The sequence below is a fragment of the Fukomys damarensis genome, unplaced genomic scaffold (assembly GCF_012274545.1).
Source record: "Fukomys damarensis isolate Sample0158 unplaced genomic scaffold, DMR_v1.0_HiC HiC_scaffold_4, whole genome shotgun sequence".
NCBI classification, from domain to species: domain Eukaryota; kingdom Metazoa; phylum Chordata; class Mammalia; order Rodentia; family Bathyergidae; genus Fukomys; species Fukomys damarensis.
In genome coordinates this window covers 67,650,662-67,656,259 of record NW_022900916.1, presented here as the reverse complement: position 1 = coordinate 67,656,259, position 5,598 = coordinate 67,650,662, and the positions used below count along the sequence as shown (strand labels likewise).

Here is a 5,598-nt window from a genome sequence, read left to right as displayed (position 1 = left end):
CTGCTAAGGCTGCCACCTTCTCTGGGTCCCTCTGTTTCCTTACCATGGGCTCCTGCTGCTTTTGATTATAAAATACTGGGGAAGCAACTTTCACTAGAGTATCAAGTGAGCTATCTGGAGCAAAAGCCATCTTTTGTAATTTTCTCCTAATATCTGAGTCTGAATGTGTAATAAGATTAGTCTTTAAAAATGATCTATCCTTCTACTGAGTCAGGAAGTGATCTAAAAAGCCAGAGAAGTTTTATTTCTTCTCCTGTTGAATAGTTGATAATTTAAAATAAATTAAAGGGTTTAGTTCTTATCCTTCTTGGACCTTCAAGAACACACATCTGAAAATGCCTTCTACTCCCATCTCCTGTTTGATTAGTAGGCCATTAGGGATCTTGCATAGGGACTGCTTGTGTTCCATTAGAAACTGGGTGCTCCCTAGGCTGCCTGTTTTCTGGCATTTTAAAGTTAACAGTACGATATTCATCTCCAAATGCAATGGCAGCATGTAATCCTGATTGTTTTTCATTAGCAGTCAATGTTTGATTTAAGAGTAACTTTACATCATTCCAGTCTAGTTCATAGGTTTGAATAAGTACCCTAAAGACATCAATGTACCTATCAGGGTTGTCTGAAAACTTTCCTAGGTCTTGTTTCATCTGTTTGAGGTCAATGCGAGAAAAAGACAAGTAGGCATGGGCAAGTCTGAATTCATTATTTCCTTCTTGTAAGGGATACTGTCCTTGAGGGGCTTGAACAAAATTAGCTCTGGGTGGATATAGTCCCATAGAGGCTTTAATTATGGCTTGCTTAGAAGCTTCACCCTTAGATTCTAAAGGATAAGGGGGAGGGAGCTCAGACTCTCAAAGGCAAGTGGGGAAAAACCTTGTTTGGTAGTAGGTGGGGCTTTCATTAGGGTTACCATAGAAACCTCATTCCTCAGGGCCCAAAAGGCAAGGCTTGGTGGAATAAAAAGCTGAATCCTGGTTGGAAGCTTGGAGAAGAATGAGTTTATTGCATTGGCTCATGTGAATCCCCAGTAATTTCCAGCACCCAAAGAAAATTCTGACAAAGAAGAATTTCATACAATGTGTGTGATTGGGTTAGTGTTTAAAAAGAAAAAAGAAAATTCTGAAAAAATCTCAGAGTGGATCTCACCTATGACATTCAGTCTTTCACAGTAATAGTTTATAGTCAAGCAATAAACAGCAAGATGTTTGAGGTGGATATGAAAATTGCTGCAATGCATGTAAAAAAGAAAGCAACTCCATCAGCTACCACCTAATCATGTGCTTCAGAAAAAGAAAAGGCACTCGACAGGAGTGAAATTGACAGCTCTGAGTGTCAGCAGCCTTGACTCGTCTATGAACAGTGATGGCAGCATGTCTGTGCTTCCCCCACCAGTGCTGGGAAGACCAGTCCATTGAACAGCCCTGCCGCTCTCAGGGAAACAGTCCTGCTCCAGCTGTGATGGCAGCCTCTGTGACCAACATCCAGTCTCCCAAAGTCTTGGTGTCACAAGCAAATTCCAGTGACAGCTTAGGGGTACATTAAGGGAAAGCATCCCTCAAACTGCCACACAGCCAGCCATTTCACCACCACCAAAGCCTCCAGAGCTGTTTCCACAACACGTCTGGTAAATCCACTACCTAGTCCTTCAGGAAATGCTGCAACAAAAATGTCCAATCCTACGGCAGGAGTCAAGAGGGCATCTTCCCCTCATAAAGAAGAGAGTCCCAACAGACCCAAAACAGAAGAGGATGAAACAAGTGAAGATGCCGTGTTGCTTTGAGTGAACATGATAAAACAGAAGCATGGAACAACTTGATACAGAGACAAGTACAACTCAACCAGAAACTACTCAGACAGCAGTGTCTCCCTGCAAATCCTATTCCAGTTATCAAGAATTCAGTAAAACTGAGATTGAACTGGTAAAGACAACCTCAGGGGTCCATAAACAGTATCCACCAACTCAACCTGTTGTCTTCAAATGCTAAAAATGGAGAATGGAGGGTACAAGACTAGACAAGACCGAACATTTATGAGGTTTTCTTTGGTGACCTCCCTCACTGGGCTAATCAACACTTGATCAGAAGTTCAGAAAAATGTTTTGCAGCCCTACATAGTATTTTGGCTGCATTCATGTAGCAAACGATCCATAGCTCCAAGTTGTAATTGATAGATGGAAGGACAAAAAAACATTGATGTACACAAACTTGTAGACTGAGCCTTGGAAATTTTATTAAATAAAAAGAGAACCTTTCTAAAAAGGCATTGAACAATCCTGTGGATCTTCCTTTGTCTATTTTAATTCTAATAAAAGTGAACAGTATGGGGAAAATCAGTTGCCTTTTATCCTGAATTATAAGTTCGGTTTTTTGGTTCTCCATATTTTTGTAATTGTTAGCTTTTCTTCATGCAAAAATCACAAATGGATGCTGCCTTGACTCAGATCTTAACTTGGTAAATGAGGTTTTGTGCGTGTTCTGTAATAACATGACCTTTGGATCCATGGAGACAAGTGATCTATTTAGTTCTATGTGATACCCATTTCTCATATTTGTAGGGTCAACTCATCCTTTCTGTAGCCTTATCAATTTAGAAATTATCATTCCATTTTATATTGCTTTATGGGCTCCAAGAAAAATGGCATATATATTTCTGAAGCTTGTGTTTCAGGAGTGGTTGTACTTCATTCTACTGTCATACACTTGAGAAAGCATCTCAACTTGTGGTTTTCTTCCTCTGAGCCAGGCTTTTGTCTCAGTATTCAGGGATTACTCTAGCAGCTGATCAAGCCCCCCAAGAAGTTTCTTAAAAGGGGCAGAATTTCAGGGTCATTTTTCTTTGAAAGGGTGGAATTAGGGCTATCCCCAAGATCACATTTTAGAAACTTCACAATTGTGTGGAAGGATACAATTCTCCTTTTTTTCCCCTCTGATTATCCTTCAGTATGCTTTTTATTTTCATGTAGCTACAAATCATATCGATAAAGCATAGTGTTGTGTTTATAGAGATAGTTTAACCATCTACTGTTTAAAATGTTAGCTTTCATTCTCCTGTCTGACTTGGGTATCTTTAAGTACTACCTGGAGGGTGGGAAAGTATATTCAAATAAAGATGAGAACAAAAGTGTAGATATGTTTTACTTAAAGTACTGGATGTTTTACTTCGATATGTCTGAAGGTACAGAATGGTACACTCTTACTGAGCTTAGTTTTCATTTGTGTATGGGGTGGGTTTGTTTACAGTGATAAGAATGGATTTACACCAACCTGCCACACTCCTTACTGGGTCTCATTGACTAACCTTGACTAGGAAAAGCCCAGAGGTGTGTTGGTTTTGTTTTACACAGTGGAATAAATGAGTTTGGAAGGTGGACAGCTGCTTCGCCCTGGGCTTAAGCTTGCCACCACTACCACCACTGTGGTCTTAGCCCTGTTTCTTTTCTACCAGAGCACAGGCGGCCACACCGCTCAGACAGACCACAGGGTAGTTGTGTAATTTTGAAACAATGTAAATCAAGTTATAGTGTCTCAAGTCTTAAAGGCATTTTGTAAAGTTTCATCTGTAGTCATTGAATAATACCCTTTCTATTTATGTCTTTTTCATACAAGTAAAATAGATCAAAATCGAAAACATACAAAAGGGAAAGTATGAAGCAAAATCCAGACTTCATGGTAAGTTTTTAGCCATGGCTGGTTCAATTCTCCCTCACCCCAGAAAGAATGGCTACTAACATGAAATCATCCAATAACAAATGCTGGCTGGGCTGTGGGAAAAATGAGTACTTCTCCCCTGCTGGTGGGAGTGTAGACTGGTGCAGCCACCGTGGAGATCAGTGTGGAGATATCTCAGAGAACGAGGATTAGAGGTGCCATTTGACCCAGCCATTCCCCTGCTGAGTATCTTCCCAAAAGAATCAAGTCGCAATGATATATGTGCACCCGTGCTCATGGCAGCACAGTTTTTAAAAGGTAAAACTTGGAAATGGCCCAATTGCCCATCAACTGGACACTGGATAAAGAAAATGTGTTTTAGGGGCCGGGGATTTAGCTCGGTGGTTATGCCACCTGCTTCACAAGTGCAAAGTCCTGAGTTTGATCCCTGGCACTGGGGAGTTAAAAAAAAAAAAGAAAGAAAGTGTGTGTGTGTGTGTGTGTGTGTGTGTGTTATAAAGTGAAATACTACTCTGCCATAAAGAATGAGAAATTAGAGACATTTATAGCTAAATGGATGCACATTGAAGCGAAACTCTTTTTTTTTCTTTTATTGAGTTTATTGGTACGTTTTAGGTATACAGTACAGTTACATTCATTACGGGATCTTGTACCTTTACATGACAGGTCTTGGTTCTCATTTTTCCCCTTGTCCCTGCCCTCCCTTCACCCCCTTCTTCCCTCCCCATTTACAAACACTTCATTTCCATTTTTCCATTTTCTCATGTTTTTTTCTTTTCCCTTATTAGCTTTCCCCTACCGTTCCCACTTTCCCTACACCATTAGCCCCTTTCTTCCTATTTCACATTGTCCGTTATATCATTAGGATCTTATGTACTATTATAGTTTATTTACACCAGAGAAACTATTTGGTATTTACACATGTGTGAGTTATTTATTTCACTTAGGAGTATATCCTCAATATGTATCCATTTTCCTATGAATGAATCTAATTTCTCATTCTTTATGGCTGAGTAGTATTCCATTTTACAGAAAAAGCACATCTTGTTTATCCAGTTTCCAACTGAGGAGCAAATGGGCTGTTTCCAAGTTTTAGCTATTACAAACTGTGCCACTATAAACATGGGTGAGCATACATCACCGTGATATGATTCTTTTAGTTCTTTTGGAAAGATATCCAGCAGAGGGATGGCTGGGTCAAATGGAACCTTTAGTCCCAGCTCTTTGAGGTATCTCCATATTGATTTCCATAGTGCTTGCACAAGTCTGCACTCCCACCAACAAAGGAGAAGGGTTCCTTTCTCCCCACAACCGCGCCAACATTTGTTATTGTGTGATTTCTTGATAGCAGCCATTCTTTGTGGGGTGAGGTGGAATCTCAGTGTCGTTTTCATCTGCATCTCTAGAATGACCAGTGATGTGGAATATTTTTCATATATTTCCTTGCTGCTTTACTTCTTTGTCTGAGAAATGTCTGTTCATTTCAGATGCCCATTTTTGAATTGGGTCTTTATATTTGGGGGGGCTGATTGTTTTGAGTTCTTTATATATTCTAGATAATAGTCCTTTGTCTGAGGAACAGCTGGTAAAATTTTTTTCCCACATTGTAGGTTGTCTCTTAGTTCTGTTGATGGTTTCTTTTGCAGTGCAGAAGCTTTTTAATAAGATGAGATCCCAGTTGTTGATTCTTTCTGCTAGTTCCCGTGCTACTGAGGATTTGTTCATAAAGTCTTTTCCTATGCCAATGTCTTCAAGAGTTCTGCCTGACTCTTAGTTTAGTGTTTCTGTTTTAATAGTTAGATCTTTAATTCACTTGGATCCTAATTTAGTGCATGGTGAGAGATAAGGGTCTAGTTTTAATCTTTGGCAGATTGAGATCCAGTTTTTCCAATACCATTTATTAAAGAGGACATCCTTCCTCCAGTGGGGA

General features: G+C 39.8%; 1 pseudogene; it reads left to right on the top strand.

Annotated features, from left to right (window-relative positions):
- The first annotated feature begins 968 nt into the window (after positions 1-968).
- LOC104868253 lies at positions 969-1,985 on the top strand (annotated as a pseudogene).
- The last annotated feature ends 3,613 nt before the right edge of the window (positions 1,986-5,598 follow it).